The 26,652-nt window shown below is 54.5% G+C and overlaps 1 protein-coding gene across 8 annotated transcripts in view; it reads right to left on the reverse strand.

Moving 5' to 3' along the window:
* Positions 1-26,652, reverse strand: part of ATOSB (atos homolog B) — a 48,216-nt gene that overhangs the window by 12,574 nt on the left and 8,990 nt on the right. For 4 of the 8 annotated variants that reach the window (XM_065657567.1, XM_065657568.1, XM_065657570.1 and 1 more), the window contains exon 2: positions 22,594-22,688. The gene's annotated coding sequence lies outside the window, so the exon portion shown is untranslated. Of the gene's footprint in view, positions 1-7,331; positions 7,449-22,593; positions 22,689-24,811; positions 24,904-26,652 lie in introns of those variants that run through there. The other 4 variants (XM_065657572.1, XM_065657571.1, XM_065657566.1 and 1 more) reach the window with 4 other exon arrangements.

The following is a 26,652-nucleotide window of genomic DNA, read 5'->3' on the forward strand; positions in this document are numbered from 1 at the left end:
GGACACTAAGAGGAGATCTCATCACGGCTACAGCTTCCTCACAAGGGGAGGAGGAAAGGCAGGTGCTGATCTCTGCTTTTTAGTGACCAATGACAGAACCCAAGGGAATGGCAGGAAGATGTGTCAGGGGAGGTTCAGATTGGACATTAGGAAAAGGTTCTTCACCCAGAGGGTGCTGGACACTGGAACAGGCTCCCCAGGGAGGTGTCACAGCCTCAAGCCTGACAGTGTTCAAGAAGAGACTGGACAACACCCGCAGACACATGGTGTGAACTGTGGGGTTGTCCTGTGCAGGGACAGGAGTTGGACTCGATGATCCTTGTGGGTCCCTTCCAGCTCAGGACATTCTATGATTCTGTGAAATGCTCAGTGCCAAAGGACATGCCAGGGGGGAGCGTCTCCCAGGCTCTGGGGCAGGGACATTGAGTTCTCTGGGGACACCGAGCCACCATACCCTGATGCAGCATGACTCAGCCAGGCCTGGGGAGGGTCGGGGACTCGGCTTACCTGCAGGTTCCATTCCTATCAACACACCCAAGCAGAACTGAGGATTAACAGAACATGGTCTCAGCCTGGTGGTAACAGAGCAGGACGGCGGGTGAGGAAGGGTCCCTCACTGGGCGATGCAGCCATGGTACCACATGCTGGGCTGCAGCCTGAAAAAGGATCTGTTGCTGTTTTACCTGTACTGTACCAGCCAAAAAGATGTGGGAGGGGTTCGGGGGCAGCTCTGCCAGTTGGGGGTCATCTGTGGTAGGGCAGGGGCAGCAGAACCCTCAAGATGGGGAGCCCCTGTGCTAGGGCTGGCAGCGGGGCACTGGTGCAAGGAGAGCAAGAGCTGTGCCCAAAGAGGATAAACTCACCCAGCAGAATCCATGCAGCTTCCCAGAGCAGCACTGCCAGCAAGTCAAGGGGACACATGGACTGTGGACAAGAGGCTTTGGTCTGGGCATGGCTGCCTGGCGCAGAGTGCTGTGCCCTGGGGCTGACGGGGCTGAGAGGGGTCCTTGCAACATTTAGACCACAAAAAAACCCCACCAAACCAACCCCAAACCGGCTTTTGCTGCCTTTCTCCCTCCTGCTTCCCGTCCTGGGAAGTGCTAAGGGGACCTTTGCAGCCTGACTGTGGATGAAGCAGAACCGCACAGCCAGGAAAGAGAGGGGCTGTCATTACAAGAGGCAAATAATCATCCTCATACAAGCAGAGCACAAGGCAAGAGAAGAGGCAAGGGAAACTGCAGGAGACAGACTGCCTACAGGATAAGTTGCAGCTCCATCAGTCCTGTCTGAAGCCAGGGAGAAGGAAGGAAATCTAACCAGTGGAAGTGCAAACCCAGAAGAACCCCGGCACAGGCTAAAAGCAGAGCTTGAGAAGCGCCAGCAGGCAGAAAGTTTCCATCACTACCCTGAAGGATGGCAGCACCAGCAGCAGCGCTGCCACCCGAGAAGGGTTTCTCCACATCCTGACAGATCAGGCGTATCGCCATCAGGAGACAGACAGATGCGTGAGGCTGGGGACCACCTCCAGCACCATCCTGCAGAGAAGCTGGTTAGAGATGTTAGAGGAGCAAACCGTGCCTTAAGGGAAAAACAACCACCATGGACATGGCTCTGGCACTCCCTGGTATTGAGACTGGGGAGGAAGGAACTCACACTTGGTGGAAACGAGAGGGAAGGAGGGAGGAAGCAGAGGGAGGGAGCATCCCTGCCCCTCTGCAAGAGCAAGCGCTGCTCTCGGGGGTCCTCAGGAGACCTCCTGCCATGCCAAATTTACGCAGCTGCAGAGCCTAGCTCAGTGCTGGCCCCTCTGCAGATAACGGGGAGGAAGCCCGAGCCCAGAGAGGGAGGATGGGGCCAGAGTCTGTGTCCACATCAGGAGTGGGAGCTCCTAGAAACCACCAGAGACAGCTTCTACAGAAACAGACCCGACAGCTCCCTCTGCCCTGCAGCACCCATGTCCATCAGGTGCTGCTGCTGCCCTTCCTCCTGTCCCACAGGAGGGGACACTGACGGGGTGCAGAAGCCCCTGGGGACAGAGCAGCCCTCCTACAGGCCACTCGCTGGGGCTCCTGAGGGGCCGAGGTCTGTGCAGCGACATGCGGTGCCTCCCCAGCCCCATGCACAGGTGCCGCAGGGATAGAGCCCTTCTGCTCAGCCAACCCATGGTGACACAATGAAACCTCTCCCGGGAGCTTGGGGAGCTGGAGAAGAGCTCCCAGCCCCAGGGACTTACCCCTGCTCCCTCTGATGCCCCACGTCTCGGCAGGGACCACCTCCACACACCTTGCCCGGGTGCCCGGCATGCAGGCAGCAATGCTGACAATAGCCTGCAGCTGGGAAGGGGGGTCGCAGGGGCTGCAGGCAGATCCCACTATGCACTGGCCACCTGTGTACGGCTTTCCCCCACATCGAACCCCGCCGCCAGCCTCCCCTACATGCACGGCTGCCCCTTTCCCCAGGAGAGCGCAGTCAAAGAATGAAAAGCAGCTTAAAATCCAGCAGGACAATCGGGCAGCTCTCCAAAGCCGGCAGCACCCCCTGCCCACCCAGCACCAAAGGCTCAAACCTCAGCGACACAGCCCACGGCCGCCCAGCTCCAGCGTTGGACCGGGAGCCCAGGAACCCTGCGGCAGGCAGGGCAGGGAGATCCCAAGCAGCAGCCGCTGACGGGGAGGACAGCCCAGGTTGAGGACAGACCTTTGTCTCTGCCTGCCTGTCTCGCTCGCTGCCGGAGGAGGAAGAGGGGGGCGGTGGGAGACAGCAAGCAAAGATAACACCCCTAGGAGGGATGTCACAGCCACGTTAATCACTTGGAATTCCAGCCAGCGCAGACCCAGGCGCTGCAAATATGGGCAGCAAATGGAGATGCTCAAAGCTCTGAAATAATTGGATCCTTTCACAAGTGCCGAGCCCAGAATCCAGCACAGGAATTCAGTCCCCGCTGGAAGTCGAGAGATCAAATACACGGAGAGGCAGGCGCAGCACAAGCAATCCTCAGCCACCGCCGTACCCGTCTCCGCAGCCCCTGGAGCTGCTCGAATCTCAGGTGCCTTCCCCACAGGGGCAAGGGTGAGGAAGGACCACAGCCGAGAGCCCGAGGCCCCAGTGCAGCCCAGCCGAGGACCGGCCCCTTCCCATCCAACTTACTCCACTTGTGGCAAGGTGCAGAAACGCTGCCAATGCAAAAGAGGGTTTTGTGTAGGAAACCAGCAGCCTCAAAGCCTTGCTTGACCGGAGGAACAGCCCATGGAAAGGAGAGCCCTGAAGCTGCCGGCTGGCCTCTGCAGCCCTGCGAGGGAGGTGCCCGGCAGGCTTGCCAGCCCGCATCACGTTCCCGGCGAGACGCGCACACGGCACATGTAGGCTCCTGCTCGGCGCCTCAACGGCAATGAAAAGGCACAGAGGCTTCTGCCAGAAAACAAAGAGGCAGCGGCAGAGCTGGGGGTGGGGAAAACTCTCCGCTGCCCAAGAGGATCCCTGCAGAGGCAGCAGGATGCTGCTGGGCTCCACCACGGATACTCAGCCCCACCGGCTCGAGGTGGCACCCCCTAGCCCGGCACAGGGGGTCCGGAGGGTGGGCCAGTCCCCACTCCCCAAGGCAGCGCCAGGTGGGAAGTGCTGGAGGACACAAGCCAGGCCCAGGACAACAGCTGGCCACACGGGGAAGATTCCTCCAGGCTGGCTCCGCTTCCTAAAAAGCTGCATCTTTTCACCTCGGGGTAGCTGCCACACACCACCGCTCCCAGGGGAAGGCGCAGCCAGCACCGCGCCTGCCAGCTTTGCCACCAGGGACATCTGTGGAGCCTGATGGCATTGACCTTGCAGGGCATGGCGGCCTCAGCAGTCACCCAGGGGCAACAAAAAAGTGCTCACAGTGAAAACAAGCCCCTGGTCACCCAGGCACGGGCACATGTTGGGCAGCTCCCTTCCATTCTTCTTGTCCCTCTCTGGGAGCAGTGGCCCAAGGGACAGGGAGCTCGGGGAGCAGTGGCCCAAGGGACAGACCAGCTGCTCCACTCCAGACCTCAGTGGCAACTGCAACTGATAGAAAATTTTCCCCCACTGGTGATTAGAAAGCCCCGTGTCTGTGCAGCTGGTCACAGGACAGCCGTGAGAAGCCTCCTGGCAGAGGGGCAGGGACCACTCCTGTTCTGCACTTGCACAACACCAGAGGTCTCCAGCTGTGACTGGGACATCGACATGCTGCCATGTTTCAAGTTGAATAAGGACATTGGTCCAAGGGAGGCTTGACCCAGGTCCACACAGGACTAGATCCTCACCATACTAAGTGATGCACAAATATTAGAATTCTCAGTCCTCTTTATCTGATGTCCCAAGAGGAGGAATGATGGAACGATGCCCTGGGGTCAGTGCATGCCTCAGAAGCTCTGAGAACCCTTTCCCGATCTGTTTAACTCAACTCCAGTGGAAAGGTAATCGCTCACTGGTGAATACCACCCCATCAGCTCCCTGTCCCACGCCATGCCATGGGAACTGTGATCTACCCGTGCAGTGTGAACAGCCCAGACCGCTCTCCATTGCTACAAACAGAGTACAGAAACACAAGCCCTTGACAAGAACCCCCAGGGAGTGGCTGATGCTTTGTGAGCCGGGAGAAGACAGCAAGGACTCCTTTTGCTCCCACCTTCGCTGTCTCCTCTCTTGTCCCCTTGGCCCACCACACAAACAGCCACAGCATCCACAGCCCCATCTGCCCTCCTTACCAAGCCAGCTCCTTCTGCACCCCGATGCCCTGTCGCCATCCACATTGCCCAATCCTAGATCCACAGTCCTTCACCTTCCTCCATCCTTCACATGGCAGCAGGGCTCTGAATCCCCTAAGGATGTTATTCTTTGCTCCCACCTCAACCTCCTCTTCCAGCTGAACCTGCCCCGTCAACACGCAACTCTGAGCAGGGCCCCAGTGTCCCCAGCTCTTTACCTGTGCTCTGTTGCCTCCTGACTGCTGCATCTCACAGAATAACTTACCCTGGTTACCCCCCCATCCCCAGCTGCCACCCACCTCCAGCTCTGCCAGCCTGAGCTGCCTCGCACACGCCACACTGATGGGTTCCCGACACCGATCTGAGACAGCTGCAGCAACGTCACCCTTCCCTACCTCCCCAAATGGTCACCAGGGCACCGCAGAGCAGCCAAGAAGGTCCTGGGGATGCTGCATTACCTCGAGCAACTCCGGACACAGGCAAAGCTATGCGTGGGAAGAGGGAGCAGGCAAAGTGGCAGCAAGGATTGTGCAGGCAGCATTTACCCCGTGGGAACTGCCCATCCCCACCGCAACCCCTCTTGCGATACACTTCCTTTTACAGCAAGAGCCCTCCAAGGGAGGTGCTTGGGCACAGGCACTCGGGCCTCCAGCTCGGGGCTACCAAGCTGCAGCCTGCAGATAAGGCTGTAGCAGATGTGGGGACATCCAGCATCTTTTCCACTCCCTGTGCTAAACATCTATGTGGCACAGAGGGAAGAGATACCATGCACACACACATATGGCCGTGCACACCCACCCAACTCACCCCTTCCCAGCTGCGATTTAGAAAGTCTCACGTCCAGCACAGGCTGGAGGGATTTGGGTCATAAAGGTGAGGCTTTGTCCATCCTTGATTGTAAAGAGCTGGACATAGCCAAGGCTACTGCAGGGAAGGAGGATTTCCACCATGAATTCAGTGTCCTGTGCCTTCTCAGGGAAAAGGGAAATCTCTCCTTCCCATGGGACTGAAGGTGAGAGAGGAACGCTCTGTGGCATTAGGAAAAGGGTACCACAGCTGTCACTTAAACACTCACGCTGTTGCCCACAATGGAGGCAAGCTCACAAGTGCACAAGCCCCTTTGAAAGGAAACGGGGTAGAATGGACTGGCACGTCTGACTGCAGGCATAGCCATATGCAGGGCAGTGGGCGGCACATTCTAGCTCCTGTTTCACAGAATGGTTGGGGTTGGAAGGGACCTCTGGAGATCATCTAGTCCAACCCACCTGCTAAAGCAGGTTCACCAGAGCAGATCACACAGGAATGTGTCCAGATGGTTTTGAATGTCTCCAGAGAAGGAGACTCCACAACCTCTCTGGGCAGCCTGTTCCAGGGCTCTGGCACCCTCAAAGCAAAGAAGTTTCTCCTTATATTCAGATGGAACCTCCTATGTTTCAGTCATCTCATTAAAACAGCAACCCTCCCAGTCCACACAGGCCAAACCACCTGTGAGGTCCCACTGACAGCAGAACCCTCTGTCTGGTGAATCCACCACCCCCTCCATGGGAGCGGGGCTCCTGCAGGGCTGCCAGGGCTCTCAGCAATACACATGGCCAGGGATGCCCCTGGGACGGACGGGAGAACCCACCTGGCACCTGGGTGTCACACGGAGATGGAGAAAGCCGAGGCTCCACTGGTGCTTCACATCAGGCGGAGGCTGGAGAGGACCTGCCCGCAGGGCTATCTGGCAGGTGCAGCCTGCTGGGACTACACAGTACTGGGGCATATCAGTGTCCCCCGTCTTCACAGAAGCAATAGTGAACAGGGATGGGCTCGAGATGCATCTGCATCCCCAGAGAACCCACCTACACAGAACATGAGCCCCCACATCTGTTCCTGAACGATGCGAAGGCTCCTGTGCAAACTCTGGTTGCTGCCACTCTTGCAGCCCATGTTTTGCTGTTCTGATTCCGTGAGAACACACAAAGCTCAGAGGCCTCAGAAACCAACTTAACTATGGCAACTGGGTCCAAAACACCTTCAGTCCTGGTGGCAGACACAGATGTCCCCTGAGACCTGACCCTCCTAAGGAGATGGAGCCCGTGAGAGACCCAAGAGCTCCCCATGGACTACCAGGAACCAGCTCATCCCTGGCCATGCTGTGATTTACATGCGCAGCTGGGGACAGAGCCCAGGAGCTCTGGGGGCTCAGACCACCGGACCCTGCTGCTCGTGATGCACACTGGTGTTATAACGGGGATTTCCAAGTAACGCAAGAGTGCCCACAGCAGTGTCGAGTAACAAGGGGACTGCTGAGGAAGGGGGAGCACACCAGGCTCTGAGCAAGGTGGCAGCTCAGCATGAGCGAGCCCAAGGGAAAGGCTCAGAGGAGCAACTTGAGAAGGGATCTCTGGGCTGACACAGGCTCATGGGAATGTCCTAGACCTTGAAAACCCACCATAAAAGCATCTGGTGAGCCTGGACACTCTCCCAGCCTCAGCCAGACAGGGAGGCAGACTTAGCTACTGCTGCAGGTCAGCTCTGCCCAGGTGCCATGCTACACACAGCCCTCTTTGCTCTGGTTTGCAGATGGAATGGGGCAAACACTAACACCCTTTGAGCACTTACACACCAGACATGTGCTTCTGCAGCATCAGGCACCAGGGTCAAAGCTCGGAGACACAATAAATTGCAGAGCAAAGTTGTTTCTGAAGACAAGACTGATGAGGCTGCCAGCAGCCAGCCCTGCAGAAAGACAGGATCAGAAAAAGAGCAGCCATGAGAATAAAAGGCTGGGAAAGAAACAGAAAATACTGGGAGCAAGTAATTCTTCCTAGACAGTTCTTTGGGCTCATCTCAGCCTCCATCTGCTCAGGATGGTCAGGCAGCTGGAGCCTTTAAAAAGGCTACTGGTGAATTCCCCTGCAATCGTCACTGTCTCTGGGACAGGCACCACAGAGGAGATAAACCTGGAGCCCCTCCAGCCAGAGGGCTGGGGGCCAGCATCCTCCCCAGCCTCCTGACAACGCCAGCATCCCCCTGCAGATCACAGCTCCGCAATGCCAGCAGAGCAGGGTGGGTGGTTTATACCCTGCACTTCACTGCCAACGGGCTTTTTGTGCTTGTGCAGTGAGGGAGTAACATGGACGTCTGGAGACACGGGTGCTGCAGCTAAGATGGGCTGTGGCAAATCAGTGCGGTGGGCAATGCCACTACAGCAGGGCCTCCATCTCCCTGCGCTGCTAATGCAGGAGCCAGGAGAAGGGGATGGACAGAACAATCCCCCGAGCCCTCCATTTGCCTCCAAGCTGGTCAGTCCAACAGATCACAAGATGCTACATTGCCAAGCGCCCCGAGAACTGCAGAACTGGGGAACAACAACTGTAGGAAGGGACCTCAGGGCGTTTCAGTCCCATCCTGCTGACAGCAGGGCCAAGCTCTAGCGGGTTGCTTTGGGTTTGCCCCTGCCAAGGGCTAAAAGTCTTCAACTGTGCAGACTGCATCGCTTCTCCAGGCCTTGCTCCAGAGACCAACTGTCCTTGTGCGGAAATATTTTTCCTGATATCTAATTGGAATTTCCCTTGTGTGCTGTTACCTCTCATCCTGCCCCTGTGCATTTGCCAGGAGAGCCCAGCTCCAGCTTCTCTCCCAGCCCACAGCTGCTGGCAGCAGTGAGCCCCCTTCACTGCCTTCCCTTTCCAGCCGCACAAACCCACCGCTCTTGGCCTCTGCCCAACACTAGAAGCCCCACGGCAGGGCCAGAGCTCTAGCACATCTCTGGAGAGTGCTGGAGCCTGTCAGTTTCCATCCTGCCCAGCCAAGGATGCCACCAGGGAGGAGCAGCAGACACCTGCATGCCTTGGGGGTATTGAACAAAACTCACCTCAACACTGAGACCAGTGGGGGCTGTTTTTGTTCAATTATTTGATCCTAGCTCTGGTTGGTAGCCTGCTGCAACACACATAGGTTATCTCATGCCAGAAGTGCCAAGTACCTGCTCTGAGAAGTTTGTCCCTAAATACAGAGGGCTTTGGCTTCACCACTGTGGCACCAATACCAAGCCCACCTCCATCATGCCTACAAGTGACTCGCCCTCAGGAGCGATAAGCAGGATCATCAGGAGTCAAACCCAGCAGAGACCAGCTGGGCTAGATGGAAACCCAACAGCCCAGAGCAGGTCCCTGGATGAGGGAAGCAGCCATCTACAGCCCCCGAGCATCCCCACAAGGGTCTGCAGCAGACCCCAGGTCACACAAAGTATTTCAGAACCAACAACCAACCATGCCCCCAGATCTGCAGCACATTGTCCCTGTTCCAGCTTTCCCCCTAGGCTGTGTTTGCTCAATCCAGAGCTAGCTGTTTATCACTTTCTGCCCCAGCAGGAACATTCATTCTTCCACCCTCTCCCTGCTCTCTCAGAGCTGATGGGGGTTACTGGGCAGGATCCAACCAGGACAGACACCTGCTCAGCCTGCCCAGAGCTGGCTGCATGGGGACACAGACCCACCCCACGCACTGGAGGCTGAGACACACGAGTCACCGCACTGCTCCCTTGCAGTGCTCGTCTTCGGCCCCCTGGGAAAGCCTCAGCACTGAGGATGCCCCAGGCCCCTCTGGACAGCCACGTACCCATGGCTGGAGGAGGCACGGGCACGTGGCGGAGTCGGATCCTGGCCCGTTCCCAAACCGCAGGCACTGCCTCCACCCGCGGCTTTCCCAGCCCACCCCGGCACCCTCACCCCATTGCCCACGGGACCCGGCACGGGCTGCCAAGCCCTTGGGCTCCCTGAAAGCCCAGCCCCAGACGAGCACCTGCTCTCTGCCTCCCCGCTGACTCATTCCCCTGCGATCCACCCCCTCCTCCTGCCCAACTCGCCCATTTCTACCACACCTGTGTGCATGCACACGCGTGCCTGTGTGTGTGCAACCCGGCCGCAGTCGCTGGGGCAATGCCATGAACTCTGCAAGGCAGCGAACCGGGCAGGAGCCTGTCTGGGCTGTGTGGAGCCCTGGGCTCCCGCAGCACCCGCGGCAGGAGGGGCAGAGGTGACGCCGCTGGCTCACGTCCATGCAGGGGAGAAAGGCAGGCCGGGAGCGCTGCCCTGTGCCAGCGCTGCCGAGATAAGGAGCCGCGGGGGGGACAGCTTCCTCTGGGCTCCCAGGCTGCCTTCCAGGCAAAGCCATTCACTTTATCATCCCTCCAGCAGCCCAAGCCCCACCGCTGGCTGTGGGAGGGCTACCCGGCGCTGCTGCAGCTGGGATCCGCAGGAGAGCTCTCTGACAAATAACCTGCCTTTGAGTACAGCCAAACATGTCCCCTGGGCTGTGCCTCTTCCCAGCTCAACCCTCCGTGGTGGAGAGCTTCTTGGGAGGCAGAAAGGGATTTCCCTAAGCACAGCTATGGTCACTTGGCATCATCCAGTGCCACTGCCCACGCAGGGCCTGTGGGCTTGGCCAGTTCCCAAATCTGGACAGTACAACCCACGCACATGATGCTACGTATACGTGTCATCTGCAGGCTGCTCCTCCAGCTAGCAGTTCCCCAGTGCTTGGGGCTGAAGCTCAAACAGGCTTTTCCCCTCATCCTTTCCCTTCGCCTTTTCCCCAGCATCACCCCTTCCCAGGGCTCTCCGGTGAACCTCAGCCTCCTTCTCGGAGGGGACCAGCCCATTGTAGCTGGAGGATCCATTTCCCATTGACTACAGGAGAAAATTACTGGGCTCAGACACTGACTCTTCTCTCACCCTTTCCTCTACACATCCCAGGGGTCAGAGTCACACTGGCAAGGGGCTCTGGTCCCTTCCACCCAGGAGTGCTTGGCCAGCTGCAGCATTTGCCTTCAGCCTCACGCAGGTTGCTCGGCACAAGACTTGCTGGTACTGCAATAAGGCAAGTTGGTCAAGCATCACATATCCAGGAGGGTCACACAGTCCAGCCAGCTCAGAAGGCCCTGACATGCAGGAATTAAAGCCCTTCTCCCTTCCCAGGGCAAAGAAACACAAGATATGGGACACACAGGGCACTGCAGCACCAGTTGCTTCCCCTGCGCACCACCCCTGCTCCCATCGGGCTGCTCCAGTCCCCGCGGTCCCTTCTAGGGAGCCAGGGCGGGACATCCATAATGCTCAACACATCTCATCAGCGAGGCCAAAGGCAGAGCCAACACCGTGGTCACAGTATCACCGAGGCCACAGCACTGGGCAAACACTTGAACGAAACTCAGCAGCCACCAGCAGGACAGGCCTAGCAATTTAAATGCATGTGCTTAAATCAGTCCATCATCACCAAAAAGATGGGCTTGTCTACAAGCTCTAGGAGCCCCTGAGAGAGCACCAATAACCTATGTGGCCTCTTAAATAAGACTGGCTCCCTGCCACAGCCCCCAGGCGAAGGAGAAGCCAAGGGATGTGCTCTACACCCAGGCAGAGCAGTGGGGACTGCTCCAATTTGAGCCAGACTGTAACAATCCCCTGCCAGCCCCTGATTTGTGACTACAGAGCAGTAACATCGCATCTGCAACACCCCACTCCTGGCTGGAGGGGAAAGAGCAGAGAGGAGACAGCCAAGCTGCTCTTGCTTGTGAAGTCTCTCCAACACCAAGGGGATTCCTTGCAACTGCCTCATGTTCCCCTTCTGCAGCCCAGGTGGCAAAGAACAGAGGAGAGCATCCCTCCAAAGTACGACGACAAGACCTTGCTGCCTTCAAAGAGCATGTTTCAGGTCAGCACGCTGGGAACTGTGAGCAGCAGGGACCAGTTTATTCACGCACCTTTACATCAGTGGCATGCTTCTGCAGCACAGGTGATGCCAAAGGGCAGAATGAGAAGAGGTGATTATGGGCAATGACAGGTGGAAAAGTTCGGGTTTTCTCAATGCAGACGCTAAGCAGCAAATAGCACACAAAGTGGATGCTTCTGCTGAAATAGTTCCTGGTTACAGGATCAGACACACAGGGCATGACTCTGAGAACAGGTCATCTACCAAGGTGAACTGGGGACGTCAGCATTTCCAAGAGCCCCTGACCCAGCCTTCCATTTCTGAGTTCTGCTTCTCACAGCAGCTCTGTGCTCCTTCTGCGGTGCTTGAAAAAGGAGAGCAGTTTCCAGGCTGCTAACTCAGGTGGTGGCTGCAGTGGCCTTCATGGAGTATTCCTGGGGACCAGATTTCATCTCATTGACAGAGCCCAACGAAGCAGCAGCCCTTGTTAAAAAACAAAAAAACAAACAAACAAACAAACAAACAAAAACAAAACCAAACCAAAACCAAACAAAACACATCCAAGGTCATCTGATCCAACATAAAGACCAGACATGGAATTTCTTTAAATGGAAGCTTAGATGGGGGAGCACGCCTGTGCCACGGGATGGACCTGAATGGCCAAGTGCCTGCTAACCCAGGCTGAAAGTTTCAAGGACTAAGCTGCCTTTTCTGGTTGGTAATACAAATCCAAGTTTGCTAAAACTGGAAAGCCCACCGTGCGGTTCGCAGCTGGTGCTCACCCTTCCTGCAAGCTGGAAACCCCTATTGTCTTGGCAGCCCTGATCGGCCCACCTCCTCGGCAAGGGGATGCTCTTGTTGACTCAACGCATCCTGCAGCCGTCTGTACATGTCCTGGGTGGGCTGGCCACAAGCTCACACCATCTGAATCTCAGGATGGAAATGAGCTGTGTCCTCTTCCCACGTTGCTGTGGGATGGGAAACGGAGCTGCCTGCCATTCATCCCTTCCCCAGCTTCTTTTGTGGGCCCCTCTGGTGCTCTGCCCTACGGGGCACCCTGAGCAGACAACACTAAGCAGAGGGTTAGGAAATCAGCTAGACTTGGGCCTTCCTGCTTAACTAAACATGAAAAATCCACTTTTAGCCTGGGTAGGCATTTGAAAAACAACTTCCTTCTTCTGTCAAGGCAAAACATGCCTCTAGGCACCCAGGACTGTCTCCTATTCTGCATTTTGGAGATATCCTCCCTTGCAGGCATTGCCTTTTACCCTCTGCAGCCGTCCTCAGCCCAGAGCAGGTAGGAGAGGCCCAAGTGCTGGCTACAGCAGTGAGGCTGCAAATTCAGGCACCGCATGTGGGGGCAGCTGCAAATGCAATATTGGTGGGCAAAACCAAAACCAAACCACTGAAAAAGCCCAGGGCAAAAGGCCTGCACAAAGACTACAGTCCTGGCCTCCTGCCTCCCAGCCTTGTGTTCAACATGCATTCATCTCAGGATACAGTTCCAGTTTTCACTCTGGTCTTAAAGCTCTCCATGAAGTTGCTCTCACTGACCTTCACAATTTCTTTTCTGTCTTCCCCACTTTCAGCAGGGACCTCAACTGCTGCTGCCTCCCAGCAATAGGGTCTCCATGACCTCTGTAATTCAACACACTGGGAAAGGCTCAATCCATCCCCTCTATTCCTACACCAACACAGACCTCAAAAGCCCTCTTTGTTCTTGCTACAAACCCTATACCACAAGAGTGGCTTAACCCTTAGGGTACTGCCTCAAATTAAAAGTGCTTCACAGCATCAAGACAGGTTGCAGCAACCATAGGAAGCTGGACCTACCCTCCATCTATGGTGGCTCACAGGAGGCATCCTATACACACGAGGCACAGGGAAGATGTCTCTGACCATCCTCATCGTCAGGACAAAGTACTACAAAGCTATGTGGGGATCCTGTGCCCCACACTGCTGCACCAGCATGGGCACAATTAGGACTTGCAACCCTTTATAATCTGTTCTCACTACACCTGCCCTCAGTTCAGCAGGTTTATTAAAAAGCACGCTCTAAGCAGGCAGATTCGGGTCTGCAAGGAAGCAACAGAGGTGAGGAAGGATGGAGGTGGGACCGGGCACTCCCCTTGTCACTCCTGCAAGGACTCCTCTGCTCCTGTCCCAGGTACAGCCATTTCTCCATGGCACAGAGACAGCAAGGGACGCCATGCCATTACCCCCGCAGCCTGCATGCAGGCAAGAGAGCAGTGACAGTGCTCCTGACTCTTGCCTCATCTGAGATAAGCTCAGACCCACACCTTGAGCAGCAACCCATAAATCACACGTTGAAGGAAGCAGTGCCATGGGACTGTCCGTAGCCATCCATCCTGCACAGGGAATGCAGAGGGGGTGGGAGGTGCAGTCCCTGCCCTAGCGTGATCCTGGCACGGAAGAAGGTAGCATGGGGCAAAGGCCGCTTTGCAGCACGCAAAAACGCCAGCTCTGCAGCTGGGATGGAGCAGGGCTGCCCTGCAGCACCCCAAAACACCAGCTCCACAGCAGAGAGCACGTCTGCACCGTTGCACCCCAAAACACCACCCCGTCAGACAGGGTGGGGTACAGCTACCCTGCAGCACCCCAAAACGCCATTTCCTTCCAGCTGCTGTAACTTCCCCTCTGCCCCCTTCCACTCCAACTCCACCCCTCCCTGCTTGCCAGGCCACAGGGAAACTGAGGCACGGCATGCCATCCCCGCCCTGGGGAAGGAGAGCGGATGGGCAGCCCCCAGCACAGCGCAAGGTGAGGCTGGTACGGACAGCTCTGAGAACCGCAGTGATGGAGAGAGATAAAGACACTCGCGTGTCCTGCACTAAGCAGCTAGCTGAATTACAAGCCGCCTCTGTTCCCACCTCTCCTGAAGCAGAAGCTGGCCCTGCTGCTGGCCATATGGACTGCACCCAGCTCAGCTGGGCAACATCTGGCCCTGCAGACCGACCCACGTACTTCACGGCATCAGAAGGGACAGGGACACGCAAGGCTCTGCACAAGGTGCACGTAACTTGGCGTGGCCCAGAAAATAGAGGTAATGCCACACAGGAACAAAATAAAAAAAAAAGCTTCATAGCATTATAAACCAGAAGGGTGCCCTGGCTCCCAAAAGGCTGTTAGGGGTCTGGATGCTTCCTTGAGAGTGGGACATTGCATTCTTTGCTTTCAAAGGCTCCTGGATTCCCTGGCCCAGCTCTAGGATCTGATAAGTTTCTAGGTCCTGAACTCAGACTCTCCGTTTTCACCACACACCACCAAAAACCCTTTTGAGGCCCTGCTCACCAGTTGTGGTTCCCAGACCAGGTCCACAGGAGTGTTCACCCACACCAGCATCCTTTAAAATCCCCAGGTCTGCTGCAGTAGCAAATCACCACTCATCTATCTATCTTGTAGGCAGAGAAGCTAAAGATTTGCTCATTCAGGCTCCAGGTTAGACATGTCACTAAAGCTACGGTTGCTTTACTGCGTTTCTCAAGATCTCAATGAGTTTGAGATCCCAGTGTCGTCCAGTTCAGCTGGGTCACTGAATGGGAAAGCAGAGCTCAAGCTGCAGAAAGCACACAGCTGTTACACGCTCCCCATCTGCAAATCTCCTGGCATCTTTCTCCAGGCTCACATCTCTCGGTTGTGTCTCTCCACCTTTCCGCGGACTCTCTGAAAACAGACCCTTTCACCCCTCCCCAGGGATGCGTGTTCAGGTGGTATTCGCTGTTGTTGTCATGCAAAGCATAATGTTATTGCCAATACCCTTGCCCCATCTCTGTCTCCCAGGACAACATAATAGTAGATTAAACTCATTATCCCCTATCACTTTATGGCACAAGCTTTTCATTTCTCTGTTAACACACATCTGAGACGTATCGAGTTTCAGGCAGGCTCACTCCAAGGGTAATTCTCTGCTCTTTCCTTACAAGGATTTGCACAAGCAATACCTTTTCTTCTTGGTATTAAAAAAAAAAAAAAAGCAGGAACCAAACCACCACCACAAAAAAAAAAAAAACCACCACCACAAAACGCAAAACAAAAACAAAAGCCACATAAAAACCCCACCACTCCAAAAAAACCCCACTTGGAGGTTCACTTAAGGAAGAATCTGACTTTTATTTCCAGACCACCACTCTGGTCAGACCTTTCCCAGGCTCAGGAGTGCAGCATTCTCACTACTTCTCACATCAGTGCAGCTCCATCACGATGTCTCGAGTGCTGCAGTAAGGAAGCTTCCAAGGGCGAGATGCCTTTTCCTTCCCAAAAGCCACCAGCACACGAGCACAGGCATTTCCTGGTGAACTCCAGCCTCTGCAGCAGGGGTGGCCTCCGATAGCCGCCTTCCTCCGGAAGCACCACCGCGTCTTGCTCAGTTACTCTTAACAGTACGATATTGTAGGGAAACTCAATTTAACAGAGCTGTAATCTATAATAAATCATTCCTACTGAGCTGCCAAGGAGATAGCTGCAGAGGAGAAAGATAGGAGCTGTAAGTCTGTTTCCCCAACAAATCTAAGCCGTGAAACAGCTCTTTGGTTACAGGGAACAGGCGCAGCAGCAAGAGGGACACTTTCAGGGTGGCAGCTTGATGCCACCGATTTCTATGCTCTTTCTATCCAGATTTATCACACGGCTGGGACAGATTGTTGCAAATACCTTAACATCCCAGATTGTCAGCCCAGGGGAGAGGTCAGCAGCCCAATTCCAGACAAAAAGCCTGAGAATATTCTAGTTCCTCAAAAACTGCTCATATTTTTAGCTGTTGCTAGCTCCTAGAGGGTGAATTGAAAGCAAAGCTCTGAACCACTATTTGATGCCATAACTGCTTTATTTTGCTGGCAGCCACAGCAGAGAGGACCTTGAAAACCACCCTCTGTGTCCACCGCTGGCCCAGCTGTGCTGATCTCATCAGCCATGCAAACACGGGTATAGAAAGGACCGGAGTGACTGTGCTAACCTGTGCTCCCTCTGCACAGACACAGCGCTGCTGTCTGCCAGCAAGAAAACCCCAATGCACAGGACCCAGGCATTTTCCCCGGGTCTGAGCTGAGCAAAAGCTGCCTCTTGCAAGGCATTCTTTATGCATCGTCCACTCAGGGCGATTTGCACGGCACTGCTGGGCTCTGCTGTCTTCTTGCAGTGTAGGGAATGCAGGTAGAAACACCCATCAAGGTAAAGTTTTTTCTTGTTCCCAACAACTCATCATCTCTTTGCTGAAATCCCCTGCACTCTTTCCACAGCAGCAGCATTACAGTTGCTCCTAATGTCCAAAAGGACACTGGCCATTTTTCCAGAGGGGAACCGCTCAGGATGGTGTCCCCATCTGACTGCTGGCAGGTACATGTCCTGGATTTGCCTAAAGCGATGGCAGCAGCAAAGCGCAGCAGCACGTAACCTACAAAGTACTTTCCGAACTTCGACGCTGCAGCTCAGCCAGGAGGAAATCTCTCTTGGCTCCCTCTCCCTAAATGCTTATTCCAGCACTGCCTGCCTTAACTCCTCACCAAATCGGGAGCAGAGTATGCAACCCCACCGCCTTTCGGCTTTTCTGATCCTTTGTGCTGTGCTTAAAAATGCGTAGTATGAGCAGGCAAGTCAGAAAAGGAGGGAGTAGCACACTTAAAGATGACACGGTTATAACTCATCAGGTCACAGCGCCCAGGAGCTCGAGTCTTGGGCAAGGATCTTGGCATGCGAGGGGCTGTAGAAACGGCAAAAGAGAAAACACCTTCTGCCCTAGAAACTGGCAATTGACACCCCAACACACATGCATAACCCCGAGCCTGCTCTGCTGGGCTCTGCGTCCACTCTGTGACATTCCACAGCACATCTTGGGGCCTCAGTCCAGAGGAATGATCAGAAACAACAGGCTGTGAAAGTGGGGTCAGGGACAACGACTGTTTGGCTTGATGGATTCTGACCACACTCCACCATCATCCACACCCATAACGTATTGTAATGACAATTCTCGCACCAAATGTTGAAGGTCACGTCCGTGAAGAGAAGTGCCCAAGCTGCTGACCTGAAGTTGCCTCCAGCATCGGGTACCAGTGTCCCAGCTTCCTCCGTGGGAAGGAAGCGCCAGCTGCCAGCGCAGAGCAAGTTGTTCCCCTCTGAAAAGGGAAGAAACCTGCCATAAGCAGCTTTCCCACCTTACAGCTTATGAACGCCAGGGTCAGAAGTCCAGCCAACATCTTCCAAACAAATTTAGCCCATTTGGGAGTCTTGAGATGATGGGAACTGTGGCACTGGACAGAGTTGGGCAGCCTGTACAGATCTTGAAATAATCCTAAATCAGACACAGACACTATGATGGACTGTAAAGCGTGAAATGGTTTTCAGGGGAATTTCTGAGACTTCACATCCTGATTCAGAATGTGATAGAGGGGTCACAGCTCAGGTGAGGATTGTGACATTTGTGAGCACAAGGCCGTTAGGTCAGCTCACGGACAGGCATCCTTTCTCCTCCAGTTTCTCCTGAATGTGAACAGATAAACTCTGGCCACGGGCACTACGGCAGCGTGTGCCACCACATCGCAACTCCACACATCTGACCTGCATGAGTTCAGAGCATCCTCCAAAGATGGAGCAAGCTTCTTCCCCTGTCATTCTGGGCTAGGTGCAGAGCTGCGGGCAGCGCATTGTAGCTCACTGCAAACACTGACCTTTGAGAGGTGTAACGAGAGAGGTTTACAGCTCACACAGCCACCGATGTTGAGACAGGGAAGCTATGCTTGCTGCCAGCCGGTCCTTTCCCACTGGCTCACATCCAGGGCTTCAGGCACATCATGGATGACAGGTCAGGTCTCAGTCACGCTCACATTATGGCCAGGCTGGAGCTGGCTTACTGACCTGTTCTCTCTGCACAGCAAGTGGCTCGATGTTCCCTGCTTCCTTCAGCAACAGGAGAACTCTACCAGCATCCAGTGAGGGGTCTGCCCAAAGGCAGGTTCAGAAATGTTTAACTCCTTATTCCTTTACCTGTCCCAGCAGATGGTCTCAGACCATATCAGAGGGCTCACTGGAGCGTCTGCTCTCCATCAGAGCACAGATACCCTGGAGCAAGGCAAACTGGTTGAGCAAGGTGGACGGCACAGTACAGGGCCAGGCTTCCCTGGAAGACACAGCTATGGCTGGAGCCACTTATATTGACTGAGGGTGAGCAAGGGCAGCAGAATTACTTGTTTTCTCCACGGTTCAGTGAGAGGGCTCAGGAGACCAGTTTCTTTCTGGCTGGGCCTGCTTTGTAACTCGAGGCTTCAAACAGAACAGGTCTGCAAACAGGAGCTGCCTGCCTGTCCCCCAGTGAGGGGCAAAAGAGGGAAGAAGCTGGACTAAACACCCCTGGCCACCTACCCTGAGGCTGCTGCCTGGGGAGAACGTGTCCTGACAGCAGGTTGCTGTGCAGGAGCCCAGCGGTGCTGAGCCCATGGCGCGGCTGGGACGGGGCTGCACCGAGGGCCGCGGCAGGCTGCGCGTTTGCCCCTGCGCCGTGCGCTGCAGAAAGCGAGGTGCAGAGATGCTGCCAGCGGCGAGTTGGCATAGCGATCCCCCCAAGCACGTCCCCCCACCTCCCTTTGTCTCTGCTCCCCCCAGCCTTGCTGTCCACTCACCTCTACCCCACACATAAAACGCGTCGCACAGCATCCAAAAGCCTCCATGTGCTCCTAAAGGGCTGTTCATCACGCTGAGGGAGGAAAGGGGGCAGAGGTGGGAGCCCACCCCCACGAGCCACCATCCCCACCCACTTGGCAGGCAAGGTGCCTGCTCTGGACCCAGGTGCCTCACACCCACCACGCCTGGTCCTGAGGGGCGACAATGGAGAGCCGAGCAGCCAAATCCGGGGCGCAGAGACCCCTCTATCTGCACCCCTCGTTGTGCTGTGGCAGGCAGGGACGCTTCAGCATCGCTGCCCGATCCGTGGTGGTGACGCGCAGCCCCTGCCCAGCCCAGCCATCTCCCAGCACCACTGGCTGCCTGCATGTCAGAATGACAAACAAACTCTACCTTGTGACAGCACCAGGTTTGATGGAAATGGAGGTCCCAGACTCTTCCTGTTGCAAGCATCTCCTAAGTCTCTGCTATCCAGTCCCAGCCCATTTCGACTTCAGGCAGTTCTGTTCTGCTGCGCTGAACCTCGCTGTGCTTGAACCGGAGACAGGATCCTGCTTCGCTTCCTGTCCTAAAAACTGTTGTCTACCGTTGCTACGTGCTGCTAAACAGTTACCCAACAGAGCTCCTCTCCCTTTCACCTCTCCCACATGGGCACAAGATGCAAGGGGAAGACCAAGGACCCTACCCAACCATGCTCGGATGTGACACTTGCCAATATCTTCCAAGAAATGAATTTAACAGCTGAACAGAATGGATAAAAAACAACTTCTAAAAGCTCTGCTTCCCTCCCGACTCTGCTCTTCCCCAGATCCAGTAAGGCCCACCACAACTGGTTACATCACTTGAGGGTTACAGCAGAAGCTAGTGAAGCCTCAGTTGTGATCCAAGATGAGTCACAGAGCTCAGGAGACCACGCAACTTCCTTCTGATACCATCAACCATGTCTTTACACTGGCTAAAAATAAAGATGGGCCAAAATTGCAGAGCCACGTCTTGCCCCAACATGAAACTTAGCAAAGCTCAGCGCTAAGCTCAGCACTGCTGAAAAAAAAAATCACCTGAGCAAGTGGAAACCAAAAAGTGCAGAGAGGCCAAAAGTGTTGGGTGTGCAAACAAGGGATAGGCTAGGAGGCCTCACTCTGTGTCATGCTGGGCTGGAGGACGGTGGTGGCAGATGCCAAGCAGAGAGGGACACAGCTGGGCTCTCGTCTCACTCAGCTGTGGGCTTTGGAGTATTTCCACACCCAGAGGCTTTGCAAAGACTGTTTTCTGCACTGCACGTGCCCAGCCAAGACAACAGGAACAACCGCTGCAAACAGGAGGGGTGCTGCATTTTCAGCAGGGGAAGGACGGAAAGCTGCAGCCTGCTTCATGCCCTGCAGTGCGTGGGCACCCACAGAGCAAGGTCCAAAGCGTTCTTGGTGCTTGGGCTAAAGAAAGGGGTCACACATACATCTGATACGGCTTAGACACCTTAGGTAAGTGAGGAATTCAAAGTTCTTCCTAATCCCTGGGATGTTATGCGCCAGCAAAACCTTTGCGCGCAAGGATAGAGGACTCATATAGCTCTTAGCAGGGAGCCACAGGATCACACACAAATAGGGGCTCAGAGGGACACCAGCAATGTTCGGACACCTAAAATTAGCCCCAGCAGATGATCCTGTGCTCCATTCTCGGGAGCAGTGAGAACCGAACAAGGATCCAGCTGTCCCAACACTCCCATGAACGGGATCTTTGAATGCCCAACCTACTTGTGACAGAAATGATAGTGCAAAGAGGGGATTCCTTGCATAACTCCAGTGTTAATACTCACGAAGGACCCACGGCGCTACCTCTGAAGCGAGGGCAGCATTTTCTTGGGGTTCCCAGTGGAAATCAGACCTATTCCTAGCTCAGCTGGTAATACCAAGGGGCAATGGCAGCCCACACAGGCTAAGAGCAAGCTGAAGATGCTAGGCTGACCACTTTCTGTTGAAGATCCAACCTCCACTTTGCCCAGACTTTTGAGCTTGCCAGCCAAGCATTCCCAACTGAGGCACTGCAAGCCCGTCCAAGGGTCTGCAGGCTGTACCAGCTTTCAGATTACTGCCAGCTGCACTAAACCAAACACAGTTAATTAAGCCCAAATATAAATTCACTAATACCACCTGGGTTAGGCAATATCCAAACCAGAGAGAAGTTGTTCATGCTATGACCAAGTAGTGGGAGAAGTTGCTGCATTACACATATACAGGAGATTTGCTGTCCCTGGAGGTATCAAGCTATTTGGTCAGCAAGCAGGGGTGGGGGTAGAAAAGTGGATCCATCATGGTGAGCCTTGTGTTAAAATGCCTCTTGTCAAAAGGCAGGAGAGCCCTGAGAGGATGCTGCAAGCTTGGTGGACCAGGAACTGCAAGCACCTCCAGCAGAACTGAGGGCAAAGCTGTTCTCTGATGTCAGCCACATAACCTGTCTCTTTTCCGTCACTAAGAGAGATGTATAATAAGATCCCAGTACGGAGCAGGTATTAGTGACTGTCACAACTCACCTGGATAAGGGGCTGCTCTGCCACCACTGTTGTGTGGCTGGGAGTCCATAGCACTGAAATGAGCAAAGCACCTCTTCCTTCCTTCCTTTTGACTTTGCAGGTGAATCTACCCCCGCCTTACTCACTGTGGGTACCACTTCAGCATCAGGCTGAAGGATGAGATGGCCTGAGGCCCAGTCTCCAGCTGGCCCCAAACTTCCCTGGCAGACACTTCAGAGGAAGAGCCACAGGGCAAGCAGGCGTCCCAAAGAGCAGCTTCTCCATGTCACCTCTCCTGGCCAAATCATACGTGAGCTCTGCGGTGAGAGAAGGACTCACGGTGCTGATGAAGGCTCCCTGGATTCAGGCAGGTGTGCAGGCATCCAGGGACAGGGATGGGGTGGGAAGTCCACAGCCATCTCAGCCCCCTGGTCACCTCAGAGCAGTGAGGGCCTGACCTTCACATTTCATGACAGTGGAAATACGAAGACTACCAGTCCCTCCTGACACTGTCACTCTAAGCCTCATATACCATGGCCAAGGGCTTCATCGAGCCACAAAATTGTGGGAAAATGCAGAGAGAACTCAGCTGGTGCTGATGGAAAGCAGGATCATGACTGCCACAAGTTCTGGGTAAAATCTCAGGTCTGTTCAGGTGAAGGACAGAGAGCAGCAGAGACCGGCACCAGCTGGGAAATGCTCCCATTCAATACTGCTGGTACGCAGAAGGGCGAGTGCAGCAAGCAGCACAGATTGCAAGTTCCCAAGGGCTTAAAACATGCTGCCCTTGAGCTCCTGACAACTGTGTGCAGGGTTCAACGGTCTTAACAGCGCCGCTCGCGCACATCCAGGCTCCCTTTGCCACGCTGGTGGGAGGCAGGAGCACCGAGCCAGCCTGTGGGAGCAGCTCACCTGGGTGACATCTACTCTATACAGCTGTCCCTACGGGCCGAGGGGAGGAGAGCACAGGGTTGCCCAGTTTCTTCACAGAGCCCTGGTGAAGGAAGATAAACTGGTGATGATCGAACGAGTGCTAACCTTGGTGTAGGGCTGAAGTAGAGGGAAAGGCAGGTCCTGGCTGTCAGCACTCACAGCGTGGTCTTGGGGTTGCTTGTTCTGGCATGTTGGGTCCCCTGGAAAGAGAAATGCACAGACCATGTTCAGGGAAATGCCCTGCCCACACAAGAAGACCTTCCAAACACTTGGTTGGCAATTAATTGCTCATCCAAGCCAAGCGAGTTAGTGGCCTTTGCACATAAGTGACAGACCCTGAGTACTTCAACACCTGAAAGATCTCACTGTGTCTATTACTGGTGCTGAGGCCGCCCCTCCAGCTGCTGCCCTGAGGCCCTCCCAAGGTTCCAGTTATCACCCCAGTTCCCTCCGTGACTCCAGGTGGGTGCATGGTTGGTTTCCCAGAGGTCGCTGGCACCATCCCTGGATTTCAGTGGGAAGTCAAGTCCTCTCTGTGCCCTCAGCTTTGCTCTTCTCCACCCGCAGAGCTGTATGTTGCCCCACCACATGGGCTTTGCTGGTACTCGGGTGGCTGCACGGGCACACAGTTTGTCTGCAAGAACAGGCTCTGGCTGTGGCCCCCACAGGCTACCCGCTAAAGCACCCCGTGGGGACAAGGAGACAGAGGAGGAAGGGACAAACTCCGCTGCAGGGAGACACTGCTCCCAACAACCCAAACAGGCCAAGCCAAATCCAACACTGCAGCATTTCTCAGGCTACAGCAAAGGGGGAAAACGACAACTGCTTAATAGAAATCTCCGAAAGGCCTGCCAACACCATCACAAAGACATTGTTAAAGACTCCTCCCCAGGCTCCCAGTGCCGTAATTGCAGACTACTGGAGATTGCACCGTGTCGGGGCTAAGTCCTTGTACCCAGCAGGTCCTGAAAACTGGGACAACATCAGCCCCCTCAAAACCAGGTCTGACATTCCCTTGGCCGCAGGCACAACGAGAAAAAGCTGCTTAGGGGCAATCCCTGCTCCCCAGCCTGCCCTCCTCCTTCAAGGGCAACCACCCTGCGGTCCCCCCAGCAGCACAACTCAGCTCCAACCACAGCCATAGTGAGCAGAGCACTGCGGGGAGCCACGCTGCCGGCCCCCAGAAGCAAGCCTTTGCATCGTGACACGGGGAGGCACCCTCACATTAGCTTACTGGTGTGCTGGTCCTTAAAACAGTCATGAAGCCACCCAGAAAGTTTCTGCTTAATGTCACTTGCACCTACGCAGACAGCAGGTCAACCTGCACTGGCGTCCCAGGAGAGGTCCCACCTGGACGCTGTACCAGCGGGTCACCAGAGCAATGTTTCTGGACAGCTTGCAAGCAGAGCAAGCCCCAGTAAGTGTAGCATAAGTATGTGTAAATATACAAATATTTAAAGCCCTCCACCAATTCCCTGCTCTACTACACTGTCTTTTAGAGAAGGCTCAAAAGGCTCTAAGCCTGAGCAGTGACAAGAATTGCTTTGGACACGGCTGCCACCCACATACCGCTGCAGCACAGGAAGCGATGGGTCGAAAACACTGCCCAGGAAGAACGGAGTTACCCCAAATAGACTGCGGCCAGGAGATCTGGCTTATCACCTCAGCTCTTGCATAAAGGGCTTTGCATCTTTGTTCATTCCCAACAAGAAGAATCACAGGGTTGACACCAGTCCTGGCCCGGGACATGGATTTGTTACTAAAAAGCACTTACAGTTGAATCACTAACTGCACTTTTTGCAGCATACAGGACTCCTTTGAAGGCCTCCCATCCACCTATTGTTCTGTCATCACACTGCTTAGCTGGGGGTTTTCCAGGCCACAACACAGGCAAGTATGACTGCAAATCACCAGTCAGTCCTGAAAAAGCTCTCTGAAATGCCGAGCATGTGAGCTCAGCTGCTCTTCATTCAGGATTCACAACCAGCTGAAGACACTGACAGAAACAGGGGGAAAACATGTTAATTGGCAGCTGGGCATTCGCGAGGCCAAGTAAGGGAGACTATGAGAGAGAGGAGGCAAATGGAGGACAAAGATTTGCAAAGACACTTCCCAGTCAAAGAAAAGAATTTTTAAAGCAAGCGTCAAACTGTGTGAGACCAAGCTCTCTGGAAGCTATATCCACCGGGCTCACTTGCTCACAAGCAAAAGCAAAATGGGAAAAAAACAAAACACAAAGGAAAAGAGCTGGTAAGAAAACAGGCTCCGCGGAGTGCAGCTGCCAGGCACTGCGGGAAGGATCAGAAACATGCGATGGCATTACCAGGACACAGGCACCCACACAACCTGCTGCAGGAAGGGGAGTGATGTGAGGTGAGGAGAGGCATCAGGCAGAACGCCCCCACAGAAAACTCTCACTGCCAAGTAACCTGCAACAATACCATCCACAAGCCATCTGTTAACACACAAATGCCTCCCGTCAGGATTTCTCCCATGTTGCCCTTCACACCTGTCCTGCTTCAAACCTGACTCATGAATTCCTCCAGCCATGGAAGCCTCGGATAATTTGATTACAGCTCCATTGACAGTGTGCTGAGCACACCAGTTTTCTAACCAATACGGTTTCACTTTTTCCTTTCACATATGTGGTCGCATACCTATTACGGCAGTTGCACATCCCCCTGAGATCCTGAGCCTTCAATGGGGCAGCTGATGACTCTTTAGCACCTTTTGTGCCCACTGTGCCTGTCCCCATGTACACACCTAGCGTGGTACCAAGGTCCTGACAGTCACATCCTCCCCTACCCCAGGGCAGGGTGACTTCACCTCCACCAGCTGGTGGGGCAGGAGGGGTGGGACCCTCGGTCAATTGACAGGGTCCTTAATGGGACCCTGAGTCAATTGACAGGATCATTAACAAAGGAGGTGCCCAGAGTAGCTGCAAAGCTTCTGGATCATGTTGTAATGCCCACAGCCAGATCTGACCAGACTATAAAATGGGGTTCCCACCGAAGGCCCCCTTCAAGTAGTCTCCTTGGAACAGCGAGTCTGTGAATGGGAGCCCTCCCCTTAGACTGGGATGCTGTTTAAGGAAACTTCCTGGGATTGAGAGCATCTCACCTCCTCGTTTGGGTGAGTAGTTATTTACTGGATATAACCCTGAATAAACCTTGCCTAACCCAGGCTCCAGTTTTGTTTCTTGTGAGTGTGTGCGTGCATGCTGTGGATCCTCATTATTCTTATTTTGCTGTACCCCAATAATATCAACTGATATCCAAACCTGTATTTTATGTTGTCAGAGCGCTCACCAATTGTATAAACCCTGTTTCTAGTTGGTTTACTGGCTGCACTTTTCTGGCTAGAATAAAGTCTGTTTTGGAACTTGTTGTCCACCTAAAACTGACTTTGGGGTGCCTCTGTGACATTTAAATTGGTGTAGTCGGCAGGATATCAGAAACGAAGGAATTACTACACAGGTACAGCTGTAATAATCCTCCCACGCCAACCTGCACACATCTGGCGGAAGCAGCTGGTGTGGTCCCAGAGTGGCCATAGCCACGTGTGCTGTTTTATGTGCTACTGTTTGTGTTGTTGTGTGTGCTGTTCTTGGTGCTGTTCTGTGCGTCTGCTTAAAGCAAGCCTGGCACCGGTGCAAACCCTATAACCAGTTGGAGAGGCACGATTCTGGAAAAGAGCTGGAAATAGATTGTTTGAAAGCGGAGTTAGGGCGAGAGAGAGAGAGAGAGAGTGCGTTTGTTAGAACAGAAGATTGAGCTCATGTTAACCTGAGCAAAATCTCCCCCAGTGTTGCCCAAATTCGGAAACTGATTGTGGGCACAAACCCCAAGGATGGGACAGGGATATCTGGGAGATTCTGAAAACAGTGTTGATGAGGAGGAGGTGGAGACAAGGATGTACGACCTCTTATTAAAAGTGAGACGTGTACGGGTCCACAGGGTGGTTACCCCCGTACTGCTGTTTGTACCACCCCGTGGATGGGACCTGAGCTCGGCCACTTGCAAGCTAAATTCTCACACAAGCCGGGCAAAACAGAAACTGAATATATTTGGTGTGTTTCGCTCATGGGGGGTGATCAGATATTACTGAGTAATGAGGAAGCTGCAGGCTTTTGGGGAGCTGGTGTGTTTTTAAGTGATGGTCCGG

Source organism: Caloenas nicobarica, chromosome Z (genome assembly GCF_036013445.1).
Source record: "Caloenas nicobarica isolate bCalNic1 chromosome Z, bCalNic1.hap1, whole genome shotgun sequence".
Lineage (NCBI taxonomy): Eukaryota > Metazoa > Chordata > Aves > Columbiformes > Columbidae > Caloenas > Caloenas nicobarica.